Genomic DNA, 14,985 nt, shown 5'->3' with positions numbered 1-14,985 from the left:
ACCTCTTCCTGCCCTTGAGGCCGGGCCACCACCCCTCCTGGCTCCCCTGGCTGGCTCCGGAGGGCTGGCGCTGGGGCTGGCACGCTTACCAGCCAACCTGGGAGCTTTGGGCTCTTCTGTGGCTGCTACCTGTCCGCCCTGGGCGCTTGTGGGGACTGAGATCTCAGGTCAGAGGGCGGCACGCGGACACTCCCCCCACATTCGGAAACAGAGGCGAGTGCCCATGGAGACACGCACCGACAGGCACACTTGCACCCCGACAGACATGCTCGGGCTTATACGGAACCACAACCATAGACTGAGACACACCCGTGCAGCGCACCGACAAACACCCTGGCGAGCTCCGAAGCCGACAGGCGCAAAGTCACCCTGCCCAACACAGAGACAAACACAGAAGCACGGAGAAGCAGAAAGGCATGGGCACACACAGAAGTAAACAACACACGAGCGCTCACTTGGAGGCGAGCAGAGCGCCCCATCCAGGTACTCCAAACCCCTCACCATGCACCCGGACCCCGTCGCGGTCCCCCTCTCCTTCCCGCGCGCGCGCGCGCACACACACACACACACACATAGGGACACAGACATATTCCCTTTCAAACATTTGGCAAGACCTCAGGAGGTGACTTCAACAGCTGCTGATTTCCTCAGCGCGCTCGCTGTCAAGTACTTTGGTGCCCTCCTTGGAAATTTGCAGGCATTGAGACATACCGTTTCAGACTTTGGGTTTCATTTGGAGCTGGAGTGTACTATATGCATGTGTGTGTTTGGGGACGGAGAGAGAAAGTGGTATGCTTTAATGTTTCATTCTTGGGAGTGTGGCATCAACTCCTTCATTTTTCTGTTGGAATGAAAACGCCTTGAACATGGAATAGTTTTCACTTCAACCTCAACTTCTTCAGTGATCCCATTGCAACTAGAAACATCCTTTCATCTGCTGGGACGTTTGTTGATCTGTTGGGGTGAGCCATTTGAAATTGCCGCTATTCTGTGGCTTCCGACTTTGAAAAATAGCAATTTCAAAGGACTCGGGTTATTACTCTGGCTAGCATTAAGGACGTTTTGCAGGCACAGAAAGCAAAAGATCATTTCTCCTTAAATAAAAATATCAGGCCAAGCTTTCCAACTAGGGTCTTTGTCTATGAAATACAGTACTATCCTTTGCATCTGGTATAGGACTTTACTATTAAAAAGAAATTCATTTTTCAGGTTTGATTTCGCATGTATTAGTAGTGTGTGTGTGTGTGTGTGTGTGTGTTTTTTAAGTATTTCCTACAGTGTAACCAGCATACTTTGTTGATTACATAATAACAACAATGGCTAACATTTATGGAACATTCTGCTATGTGCTTTTCATACATTATTCCATTTAATTCTTCCCACAGTCCCATGGTGTGAGTAGGGGGTAATTGGGTACTGTTTTTAGCTTAATTCACAAATGGGGCTCAAAGAGGAACATAGCCAGGCAGAGCCAGAGGCAGAAGCTGAGCCAGGCCTGCCTGAATCTAAAACCCATCTTTCAATTCATTCAATGCAGAAAGGGATGGGGTATAGGGAAGAAGGACTCCAACTGGAATTGGGATACCAAGGTTCCAGAACCCCCTGCCTTAGAACTTTCTAGCTCACTTTCCTTAGGCAGGTAAAAGAGATAGGGCTTAATTTCCTCCATCTCTAAACCAGGAATAAAGTCAGTTCCATTGGTTGGGCTGAGTGAGAATCGAATGATATCATAAAGGTAAAAAATGGCTTTTGCACATATAAATGTCACACAAACATGGGTTATAAATACTGCACAAATATGGGTAATAAATAAAATTTATATAATTTACTTAGCAGTTCAGAATATGTTGTTTGTCTTCTAATACTTCAGAAGCAAAGCCCAGAAACAGAATTCCACCTACACACCCCCTTTAACTTCCTTCACAAGCAGAGATGGGTTTTGCAAGACAGATGCCTTAAAAAACAAATAGTTCCCATAAAAGCCACCAATATTCATTAGGGCCCTATTATGTTCACATAGTTTTCAAAATATACCCACCTCATATTTGCGTTTTCCAAAATTGGTTCTGGCATGATGCATTTTCGGAAGAGGCAGTGCCTGTTATGCAACAACGTTTCTTTAAATATAAGTCTGCCCCGAATTGTGGAACTAAGTCATTTAAAGGCTCCTTCCTGTTTGTGAAGCTATGGAATAAATACACTTGTTGTTTAACCTCCCCATAACAAAACAGAACAAAGAAAGTCCTTTTAGGACAAGCACGAATTGATTATTTAGATATAAACATAAGTCACAACTTTGAATATTTTGGGAAACACCTTTTAAAAAAACCCACAAACACTAAATCAAGAGGGAACACTGCTCATGTCATTGAGGAAGTTCCAGGCCTTTGCCCACCAGCCTTACTGAATAGACAATCTCTCTCTCTCTCTCTCTCTCTCTCTCTCTCTTCCCTCCCCCCATCACCAAGTTGGTAGGAATTTCAAGGTTTTGTCTTCATGCCCAGAGTCTAATCCTGACTTCCTTTTAGAATTATAGGATTAGAGAGTTAAAATGGGAAAGAGTTTTAATAGATCATTTAGCTTTCTCCCCCCCCCACTCCAGTTTGCAAACGAGGAATAAAGTACAGTAATAAGTGTCCAGTCCAAGGCAGCTTCTAGCCTCACCTACTTTGAGTGCCTAACGCCGTCCTGTCATTTCTCAGCAGAGGAGTGGCACTGCTTACAGGACTTGCGGCCTCACAGAGTTAATGCTACAGTTGAACTGGGAAGTTCTCAGTAGACTAAATACACCTTTATCTGATGTAAGCAAAAGCAGGCTCTTTTATGGTGATTGATAGTGTCGAATTACTTATTTTGTCAATCCCTTAAGACACCGATTTATCGTTTCCTGCCTGCCAAACAGGGGAAAAACACACACATATCTTGATTGACCGAAAGAATGTTTGAATAGGAGCAAGTTTTTGTGGAGCCAGGGAATGCCCGCACACCAGTAGCTGGACAGCTTAGGAAAATCTTATCCTGGTTTTGGTTGAGACAAGATTCCTTCCATTTTTACAGTCCCCGGAGCAGAGAAACATCTGCGGGTTTCTTTCTAAATGACGGTCTTAAATGTTTGTCTTTAATATTATCTCTGTACAGTATCATCTCATGAAATTCACATTAAATAAGATTAAATGCATGTAAAACGCTTAGCATACTGCCTTGGGAAAGAGATAGCTCTGACTGTTATCTTCTTTTTGAATCAAAATGTGTACAGTGGGGCCTTGACTTATGAGTTTAATTTGTTCCGAGACCGAGCTTGTTAAGGAGCTCATTAACTCAAATTACTCTGTCAACTCAATGCAAAAAATTGGCCGAGAGACAGCTGGTATCTCAAAAAACTCGTTAGTCGGGACACTCGTAAGTCAAGGCCCCACTGTATATAGAATGCGTATGTGTCTTTTTATATCATATTGTGAAACAGCCTTTGAACATGGGTAATGAGTAATTTATTTTAAATCTAAGTTGCTGTGAAAAAGAATGAAAAGGGGGACAAAATTCGGTTTCTGAGAAAGAATGATAATGGAACTCACCATTATCATGCAGTTATAGATGCTAGTGGTTTTGAATGAAGCACCTCCCAGTCTAGTCAGCCCCTTACACAATGCGTCCACCGAACTCTTAGACAGCCCTCTCCAGTTTAGGCAAGCTCACCAGCCCTTGTCAGTGTATATTTCTCCAACTATTCAGATGGAACTGAAATCCATCTTCATGGAGCATCTACCCGTAGGTCTTAAGTCTGCCCCCTTGAGGCCACTCAAAACAAGTCTCTACTCTTCCCCAAGACTGTCCTTAAACTTTTGGGAGAATTCCCTAGAGTTCTCCTAAGCTTTCTTCTCTTCAGATTAAATACCCCTTGTTCCCTTGAGTCTCTAGAGTTTGCTTTACATCACGGCAGGTCTCTAACATTCATTCTTGGGCTGTTTGACGTCTAACCTTAACATCAATACCTGGAATGATCCTAGAACAAGCCATCAAACAATCAATTTGCAATCACCTTGGCAACCATAAAGTCGACAGAGCAACCAGGAAAGCTTTCAGAACAGCTGGTTATACCAGATGGATTTAATTTCCTGCTATGCTAGCATTTAATGAGAGACATGCTAATAAATTCTCAGAGTTTCAGGGGGGCTGAACAAAGGGAGATGGTATTAAATTAAAGCAGGAGAAACTTCAGTTGGTCATAGGAAGGACTCCTGGGCCTGAAGAAATTCAGTCATTCAAAGGGGCTAAACTCTTGTACGGTTTCTCAGTTGGTTTTTTTAAAATATATATATATATATTTATTGATTTCAGAGAGGAAGAGAGAGGGAGAGAGAGATAGAAACATCAATGATGAGAGAGAATCATTGATCAGCTGCCTCCTGCATGCCTCCTGCTGGGGATTGAGCCTGAAACCCAGGTATGTGCCTGATCAGGAATCAAACCGTGACCTCCTGGTTCATAGGTCAACGCTCATCCACTGGGTCACACTGGTCGGGCTCTCAATTGGGTTTTTGCAAGAGAATTAACCGTACAGAAAATTGTTTCAGTGACTATTCCTCCCAAGGCTGGAACATAGCTATTACCTTCCTAGGGACATAGAGAGAGATGAAGTCATTCCCTATTCTGTACAGGGTGCCTTAGGGCATAGGGCTTGATTCCCTTGTTGAATCTGAGCGGGACTGATTGAGTGGGTTCTCCTTCAGATATGGGAATAAAGAGTGTGTCTTGATGAATGTTTCTTTGCAACGGAAGCAGTTTGGTGTAGAGGAGAGAGCATAGATGGGGATCGGTAGAACTAGGTTCTGGTCCCAGAACAACTTGGTATCTATAACCTTAAAAAGCCACCTTCTTTTTTCGAGCCTCCATCTTTATCCATGGAATGGGAGTAGGAGTTTGGGCTAGGGGGCACCCAAGGGCTTTCTCGTTCTAAACTGAACAAGCCTGTAGTGGGAAGGAAGCACCTTGAGGGCCATTGAGGCGATGAGTTCCTGACTCTGAAGAGCTGCTGAGGACTTGGCAAGTGACAACTATCAATATCCTACAAAACAGCTCGGCTACAGTTTTCTTTCCCCCATACTTCACCATCCGGAACCCTGCTATTCTGAGTAGCAGGTGTACTGTTATTTACAAAATATTTTTCTTGACATCAACTTGCTTCTCAAACTCAAATACATTTGTTTTTAAAGAAAATTTTGTTTTACTTCCATTACTGCACGTGGAAAAAAACTGGTGTCATCTGCCATAAATAGAAGGTAACCATGAGTACAAAACATTGTTAATTATTTCTAGCTAAATTTTGTTCCTTGCCAAAGTTCTGAACCTGAGGCCTGTTCTCTTTTTATTAAAAAGGAAGATTAGTGAGCCTTGGGGAGATACTAATGGTATTGTAACACTAAATGGGGCTTCCTCCATCTATTTTACAAGATTGAAAAAAATTTGAAAGGGGAACAACTCCTGCTTAGTACACTGTTATTTAATGTAGTGTTGCTGAAGGATTTAAAATAATTTTATTATATTTAAAGGTATCTCAGCCCTAGACTTGTGCTAATGAGATGCACTGCTGTGATAGAAAGAGCATGGGCTTTGGAGCCAGGTGGATCTGGGTTCCAGTCCTGGTTCTGCCCTGAACCAGCTGAAGGCTTCAGACAATATGTTTAAACCCTCCAGGCCTCCAAGTGTTCCTATTTAAAATGAGGCTCAAAGCCCTCGGATGTTTGTTGAGGGAATAGAAAGAACATGTGAGAAGCTGGGTTTGGAAAAAAGAGAGAGAACCAACAGACAGGGCAGGAGAGTAAATCAGCAGAACTTGGAGTGGCTGGCGGTTGGGAGGTGAGTCCGAGGAGTGGGGGCCATTGCCAAACAGGGTGAGCTGAGCAGTGGACTGAGTGTCCGTAGGACAGGAAGGGTAATGGATTCAGGTATGGCCATGTCAAATCTGAGGCTTTGATTGGTCATCAAAATGGAAGTTAAAATATTCTAATGATTAGAAGATAGGTTTGAGGTGAGGTGTCTGGCGGTGGCTGTCTTTATAGTGGAGGTGTTCCCTGAATAGCTGTCTTCTCAGAGGGAGCTTCTGATGGTTACATGAAATCATGTGTTTAAGGAACTTAGCAGTGTTTCCAGAAAAAAAGTGTTTACTCTTGTCATTATCCTCAGATGGTTACATGAAATCATGTGTTTAAGGAACTTAGCACAGTGTTTACTCTTGTCATTATCCTCATCATCACCACCACCATCGTCATTGTCATCATTCTGGATTGCTAGCACACCTTCAATTTCATGACATCACATTTGTTTCTCGAAGGGTGGTACTTAAATGAATAAATAAACTGATCCAACAGGGGAAAAATCCTTTGTGTGAACTGACAGTGGTAGCTTTTGGCGTGGATTTTTGGGAGATGTCTTAGGTTGGATTTCCTGGCAGCTGCTGCTGAGATGAGGTTTGTGTGCAAGTGATGGATGAAGGGAGGGCTCCCAAGAGAAACCAGTCAGGGAGTGGGAGAAGCAAAGCCGTGGTTTCAGATGAAGACCAGGCCAGGCCTGGTCCTGTGAGCAGCTCTGGAGCAAGCAGCTCGAGCCAATTGCTTGGTTTGACGTCCTGCTTCTCTGATTCTTAGCTATAAAACCTGAACAAGTTACTTATTCTCCCTGTAAATTGATGCCCTCAGCTGTAAATTGAGGTGTTGATGATAGTATATCACAACCTCATGGGGTTGGTGTGAGGATCACATGAGTTAATGTCTGCAAAGTGGCTAGAACTGGCCTGGCACATAGTAAGTGCTAAGTTAACTATTGATGTTAAATGTGGAGAGGGCATAGAAAGGGGAGAGGATGTGCAGCAGAAAACAGCAAAGAAGTAGAAATTATTATAATTTTTAGTAACTTCTTTGGAGGCGGAAGAGGAAGGATGTGAGAAGAAATCAGGAAATGAAAATAAAAACTTGAACAAATGAGGAAGCTGTGAGAGAAAAGATTGAGCTTGCTAAAGCAGCTTCTGGGGCCTGTTTTCTGTTTGGAGTGTACACAAGTGCGTGCCCCTGCCTCTCTGTACTGATGTGGGCCTTTCGTGACAGTCCAGTGCATTAACACGGCTATGAATCATTCTGCTCCAGAACTGGAGTGCCCTTAAGGATTGCCTAGCTCAGTCAAGTCCCTGCTTCAGCGTAGGTGGGGTTGTGGGGGCAGGTGGGGGAGGCACAGAGACCAGTTCCTCCTATCAGAGCTGCTCCACCTGTACCTGCTTTTTATATCCTGCTTCTGCATAAAATTACTTTTGTGCAAGCCTTCCATTGCTAAAAGGATACTGCAGCCCTTTCAGAGTCTAGATGGGGAAGCTGGGATCCACAGTGAGGGAGGGATTTGAAAAAGGCCACACAGATTGCAGGAGAAATGGGTCTAGAAGCTGCGGCTTCTGACTCTCAACCTCTGCTCCAGTTTTTTATTCTGACATTTTAATTGAGACTGAAAAGACAAGCAAAAAGCCTGGAGGCACGTTTACATTTCACTGGCTTAAGCTGAAAGGGAATGTTGCGGGGGCGGGGGGCGGGGGGCGGATATCTGACTCACAAAAACCAATAAGGAGAAAGAAATAGAAAAAAATGAGAATAGACAAGAAGAGGCAGATTAAACTCAAATATTTTTGAGGACAAATTGAGCCATAAAATGGACATTGAAAGAATTAAATGACAGGGATTTTTTTAAATGTTAGCTGATGCCACCAACAAATACTCGTTGATTGCCGACTATGGGCCAGGCACTGTGGATGCAGTGTGAGGAAGTCAGATGCAATTCCTGGCCTCAGTGGGTTTGCTCTCTAGTGCACAGCTGAGCGGTTTGCACAGAATGAGAGCGTGGATTCACCTACACAAGCTCTCATTCGACACACTCTTGACGGACCAATTATTGCCGAGTGCGGCAAAGCCTGGTGTGCCCTGTCTGGCAGGAAAAAGATGTTGGCCTCAGCCCCTGTCAATTTCCGAGTCAAGAATTTAATAAGCTGCTCAAGGGAGGCTGTGGAGCTGTGGAGGGAGAGACTGAGAGCCCTGCTCCCCGCTCATGGTTGCAGTTAAGGGGAGAGAGGAGGAGAGGCTGGGTAAACACAGCAGCCAGGGGAGCAGAGTGAGCGTTGCTAAGAGGAAAGGGAAGGAGGAAGAGCAGAGGCTGCCGGCCTGCTCTGGGGCTGACATGTTGATGCCCTAACAGGGAAAGGAGCCATTTGGTGACCTCCTACCAGCTCAGAGGGTGCAGCACACACCCTCAGGACCCCAGAACCTAGGGCCGCCCAGCCCTCCCGGTGTTGATGGGAGCCTGAGGCCCACAGGGGAGGAGGACAATGTCACACAGTGAGCCGGCAGCAGCGCTGGGAGCAGAACCTGACTTTCCCACTGCTCCGTCCTGTCCCGTTACAGGAATATCACAGTGGTTCCATCCAGGATGTCTGGGAGTCGGGTCAACCTGGGTCTGCGTTCTGGTTGTGCCTCTTGCTGCTGGACTTGTGATCTTGGGAAAGTTTCTCTCTCAACCTTGATCCCTTCACTTGTAAACTGGGGCTGGTCATAGCAGTGGTTCTCAACCTTCCTGATGCCGCGACCCTTTAATACAGTTCCTCATGTTGTGGTGACACCCAACCATAAAGTTATTTTTGTTGCTACTTCATAACTGTAATTTTGCTACTGTTATGAATCGTAATGTAAATATCTGATATGCAGGATGTATTTTCATTGTTACAAATTGAACATAATTAAAGCATAGTGATTAATCACAAAAACAATATGTAATTATATATGTGTTTTCTGATGGTCTTAGGCGACCCCTGTGAAAGGGTCATTCGACCCCCAAAGGGGTCTCGACCCACAGGTTGAGAACCGCTGCTCTGGACTCTGGTCTGACTCGTGACTGCTGTGCCCAATGCATCCAGCAGAAGTGACACTGTGGCAGTTCGGGGCCTGTCCTAATGAGGACTGTCACTTCTGCCTAGCTCTCCTGAATTACCTGCTCTGGGGGAAGACCTCCACCATGTACACGACCCAGAGACAGCCAGGCAATGAGGAAGCCCAAACTTGGAGGAGCCCCAAGGGAAGCGATGCCCCCAGTCACTCCCGCGTAGCCCTGGCCTTAAGGTGACTCCAGCCCCAGCCGCCATCTGGCTGTAAACGCATTAACAGCTCCAAGAAAAACCCACCCAGTTGAACCCCTTCCACAATCCAGAGACAAAAATAAAATGGTTCTTGCTGAAACCGCTAAGTGTTGGGGGTGTTTGTTACCCAGCAATGGGAAGGGGACACAGATCTCCGGAGGCTGTTATGTGGATTGGTGAGACAATGATTTGGGACGGGGCCTGGGATGTGTAGAATAAATGGTGGATTTTTACTTTAATGAACTAAAAGCAAACAACTTCCAAACACCGTCATCAGTCTCTAATGAAAAGTGTGTCCGTGGCCTCTCTCTGGAGGCATTTGCAAACCGCACAGAACCAGCCTCATCCTTCCTCCACCCCACAGCCCCTCCTGGTGCGCTCTCCACACGGGCCTTCTCAGTCCTTCCTGTGAGTCAGACATTTGCACATGCTGTTCCCCATACCTACAAGCCTTTCCTTCCCCTGTTGACCTCATGAGTGTTTACTCATCCCTTAGCTCTCAGCTGAATCCTCGTTTCCTCTGGAAGTCTAGGTCCCCACCCTGTGGGACACACCCTCACTACCCATGTTCCTCTCCTTCTCAACACTTATCTCAGTTTTGCACCTTTGCATGTATTTGTGAGCTTATTCACTCAATATCTGTCCAGAAGACTCCCTCCGGACAGGAACAACATGGATTGTATTTGTTTTTGCTGATCACTATACTAGTAGTCCCCAAACCTAGCCCCAGCAGGAACCCCTGCCACATGGACATGTTCAGTGAATGATTTTTGCAAGCAAACTAGCCAGCTCCCAGGTTTCCCTTGGGCCTTTATAAATCCAAACTAAGCATCCCAGTCCCTTCAAGGTAGAGGACTTGGTTTTAACTTTGTTCCTCTTCCTTTCCCCCCAACTTCTGGTCCAGACAGCTCAGCCCACATGCAGCCCCAGAGTCAATGGCTTGTTTAGTCCTTTTGCTATTTAGGGAGAAGGCCTCTCTAATGCTAAGCAGTTCCTCCTCTGTAGTTGTCTGTTACGGAAAAAGGCACTTCCTTCCTCAAACTTGAACACTGCTACATTGATACCCCTCTTGGGCTCCAGGCCCCTCCCTGCATCGATTCTCCCAACACCACACCCCCTCCTCTCCTCTCCAGCTTCCCTCTCCATTGCTCCAGTCATCACTCATCTGGAATTTTCTCTTTTCACCACCTAGTCTTTCCCCACTCTAGTATCTCCTTCTCATGTGCTGCCTCAAGAATTCGGTTCCTACTACTTTCCTGCCTAAGACCTTGAATGAACCCTTCCCTTCCCTTTTTTGCTTTTAGCAGAGGTGGCAAATTGGCAGCCATAGGCCACATCTGCCCTACAGATGTCTTTGGGTTGGCCCACAGAGTTAAAAAATTAATTAGGTACTAACATTAAAAAAAAAATTGGGGATTTTCACATAAAATTCCAGATGACCAACTTCTCTTTAAAGCATCAGTGACCCAGACACACCAGGACTACAGAATTATGGGTTGGAGCTAAGTAGTCCTTTGGGCACATGGTCTTGAGTTTGCCATAGTCTCCACCATTCCCTAATGCCTCTGTCTTTCAGGGCAGTGGTCAGCTGCCATTTATCATGGCACTTGCACAGGCTCATCCCAGCTGTTACACTGGTTATAAACCTTCCTGGTTTCTGTAGGTCCCTGCATTGTACCTCTGCCTGCCTTATATAAATTCTCAATTTCTGAGTCTGTCAAGAAGTAGAAAAGAAGGAAGAGAATATAGAACATTCTCACCAGTGAGTCCCTCATAATCCATTAGCATTTGCAATTCATGGAGAAGTTTTCATTTTGTATGTGTGTGAGAGAGTGAACTTCCGGTTAATTTCTATTTTTTTTCTCCATGCTTTCCTATAGTTTCCAGATTCTCTACACGAAATGTGCTCCCTTTTCAAAGCTAGAATTAAGTAAGGGATATGCCTACAGAATTTTAGCTATGTCTGTGAAATCTAGAGTGCTTAGCTCTCCTTTATATATTTACTCACACTATTGGCTCTGTTATCTAAGTAGGTCACTTCTTATCACCCGATACTGCCATTAGTTCATAAATTAAACTATATTTAAATAACCTTTTACTTCGTATAGTGTTGTGTTGTTGGGTTGTTTTTTTTTTTTTTTTAGTAATTCTCTTACTGAGGTCGAAAACATACATGTATGTGCAAAAATCTTAAACATACGCAATAGATTTTTATAAATGCATTTTCATGCTTAATGCATTTTCATAAAATGACCACACTTGTTAAATAATACCCGGATTGAGATAACACTTGCACACATATAAGCTCATTTGATCCTTATGATCCTGAGAGGTAGGCAGAAGTGCAGGGCACAAAAGTCAGGCTCAAAAGAGCAAAAATAAATGCCTTGCTGGCATGTGGCTCTGTTGAGATTTGAACTGAGACTCCCTACACCACGACTGAGACTGAACTCCCAACAAGGCAGAGCAAGGCCAGGATGAGCGGACCTGAAAAACATTGTTGAGTTAGACCAGGGGTCCTCAAACTTTTTAAACAGGGGGCCAGTTCACTGTCCCTCAGACCGTTGGAGGGCCGGACTATAGTTTAAAAAAAAACTATGAACAAATTCCTATGCACACTGCATATATCTTATTTTGAAGTAAAAGAACAAAACGGAAACAAATACAATATTTGTATTTGCATGTGGCCCGCGGGCCATAGTTTGAGGACCCTTGAGTTAGAGTCTGTGTGTCTCCACAAAATGTGCTTTTTTTCACTGGCCTCCTCCCCACGTGCTCCTTCCCCGTCCTTCCCCCACCCCTGCATTTCGGTTATATTTTCATTTAACTGAATGTGGGACATTCCCCTTAATGGGTATTTTGGAATCAGTTTGTCTAAGGGAGTCACCATATTGGAGCAATGCGGCCCTGACTTCCTTCCTCTGCCTTCTTTGGGACATGTAAACAGTAGCTGCAGAAAGGGGAAAAGGAAATGTCAGATTTGTTTGATGGCTAAAGCCTGTGCTAGATCCTCATGACAACATCGCTCAGAAATCCTCAGCAACTCCTGGTGCTTCTCCTGTCACATCTCTGCTCATACCTGGAAAGGCCCTTAGAGATCACCTAGCTGCGCCCCCCCGCACCGTGGATGGGGAGCGTGAAGGCCAGAGGAGGGAAGCTGCTTGTCCAAGGACATGGTCAGCCTGTGGCAGGGCCAGGGTTAGAACCCCCTGGGCAGAATCTTTCCTAATTACAGTTCTAACCCCAGCTTTGTATCAGGTTCGTTGCTTGTGCTGTGTATGTACCAACTGACTCTCAGCTCCTTCCCCACCTTCTTATCTCTGCCCTGTGATGCTGGGGCTAGATGTCTGCAAACTACTTGGAGTTCCTTGCTAGGTATCCCGTGTTTCCCTCTGATAGCAGAGGACAGTCAGCAACTCTACCTTCAGCAACTTGCAGAGCACGCTCTATCAGAGGTCCAAGCTACGGCTGTGTGGTTTCTGCCTCTCTGAGATCTCGGCCTCAGCCATGCATGGCACCGCCCTCTCACTCTTAGTTTCTGGCAACCTTTCCATTTCCCTTCTGTTGTCCCAGTCCTAGGAGTGATGGCAGTTTCCTGCAGTTACTCATATCTAGATTTTCTTAGCATTCCCTTTGTTGCTTTTATATCCATCCAACAACAGTGCAATCAATTCCCTGTATTAAATACCTTTTATTTGAAATACCTAGCAGATTTCTGATCTTCAAACTAAACACCAACTGATATGTTGCTTAAAAACGTTTGCTTTCTAATTTTTGCAGTTTTCTTCTTCTAAACATTCATAGAAACATAAAATAGGTGTTGTCCAGAATATGAAAAGGCACATTAGCATTCATTAACTCAACAAATATTTACTAAGAATCCATCTGGGCTCTGAGGCTCAATATTAAGCAGTTCTTGTCTGTGAGTTATTTGAAGTCTTATGGGGAGATAGGTTGGTAAATAAGCAAGTATAGTGCAAAGTGACAAGGGTTGTGGGAGGTATTGATACAGGGACTCTGGAAGAACACCAGAAAGGCCCTAATGGAATTGGTGGGCTGGCAACATGTTAGGGAGGACTTTTCCAAGAAAGCAGTTTCTAACTGAAGTAGCAATACCTATCTCACTAGGAGTTTGCCAAACAAATTTGTGGGTGTGGGAAGTCGTTGGAAGAGATATTATTGGCAGAGGTGATAACACGATATGCCAGGGCCTGTCACAGGTTGAGTATGTCTCTCCAAAATTTACATCAAGTTCTAACCCCAATATCACACGATGTGACCTTATTTGGAAATAGGGTTGTTGCAGATGTAATTAGTTAAGATGAAGTCATACCGGAGGAGGGTATGACTGGTGTTCTTATGAACAGGGAGAAATTTGGAGACAGATGCACACACAGGGAAAATGCTATGTGAACATGAAGACAGAGATAGAGGTGATGCATCTAGGTATAAGCCAAGGGATGCCCGATTGCTAGGGGAGAGGTCTGGAACACAGTCTTCCTCACAGCCCCCAGAAGTAGCCAACCCTGCCAACCTTGATCTTGGACTCCTAGCCTCCAGGACTGGGAGACAATACACTTCTGTTGGTTAAGCCACCCATTTTGTGGTCCTTTGTTATGGCAAGCCTAGAAAACGAATACAGCTTCTAATTGTGGGTATTACAAAGCTTGTTAGGAATATTGTACACTGAGTGAGCACTTCCACAACAGGCTCTGTTCTAAATGCTTTATACTTACAGGAACTACCTCACTTAATCATCATGACAGCTCTAAGAGCTAGGCACTATCATTATCATTTTGACTAATAAGGGTAATGAGTACAGAGAGTTCAGGTGGTTTTGCTCAAGGTCACCCAGTTAACAAGTGATGTTTGGGACTGGGCTTTGAATCCAGGCCCACGATGAATATCTAACTGCATGATATCACTGCCCTGAGATAAAAGGTTCGTTTTACCTCGAGGGCAATGACTGTCACTGGAGATTTTTAAAGTCCGTTTTATTTAGGTATAGTTTACATACAGAAAAAGTTACTGTCTTTGTGAATGCAGTTCTATGGATTTTGCTGGATGCTCATAGTTGTGTGATCACCACCATCATGAGTTGTGCAGCTACCACCATTGGCAAGTTTCAGGAGGAGAGTGACATGATACTGCCATGTCCCATGTTTCGTTTTAGAAATACCATCCTGGCCACTACGGTGTGGAGAACGAATTGAGAGGGGGTAAGAGTGGAGACAGAGATGGAAGATAGTGGTGGCCCGGACCTGAGCAACAGCGGTGGACATGGACAGACATGAACCGATGTCAGAGCTATGAAAAGGTAGAATCCATGGACCTTACAAACCATTTCTTCTTAAAAGCTTTTAACATGTAAACTTGGGTCAAACACAATCTGAATGGCCCCAGATCATCTGAGATCTTGCAATCAAGACATTTTTAACCTTGATTAGCGGACACACCAGCAATAACATATACTCATCTATTGCTGGCCATTCCCCGTAACCTACTCTGGCCAGGAGTCAATCAGTTTAGTTTAGAACAATTAGTAATTGCAATTGAATCTGAGCATATTATGTAATTTTGAGGCTACTAAATTATACTAAGATTACATCATGAAATTGGATTCATGATGAAAGATTTACTGACAAAGGGGACAGGGGAGGCTTAAACAAAGTTTCCATGTGCATCTGATTTAAATTTGAGGAATTTTCAATAGTCATTTACTAGCTGTGGACCCTCTTGAGGCAATAATGCCTTTACTTCCAATTTCATGTAGCCTGTGTTTGCTCATTTCTTATGCCTTCATTTGCATTATTCCATTCTTTATT

General features: G+C 44.5%; 1 long non-coding RNA gene across 1 annotated transcript; it reads left to right on the top strand.

Moving 5' to 3' along the window:
- Positions 1–24: 24 nt before the first annotated feature.
- On the top strand, positions 25–9,260 carry LOC106726812. The gene is made up of 2 exons (XR_001362915.1): positions 25–483; positions 9,002–9,260. It is a non-coding gene; the product is annotated as an uncharacterized LOC106726812 (long non-coding RNA).
- Positions 9,261–14,985: the final 5,725 nt, after the last annotated feature.

The sequence above is a fragment of the Myotis brandtii genome, unplaced genomic scaffold (assembly GCF_000412655.1).
Source record: "Myotis brandtii unplaced genomic scaffold, ASM41265v1 scaffold32, whole genome shotgun sequence".
Lineage (NCBI taxonomy): Eukaryota > Metazoa > Chordata > Mammalia > Chiroptera > Vespertilionidae > Myotis > Myotis brandtii.
This window is presented reverse-complemented; position numbering and strand designations above follow the sequence as displayed.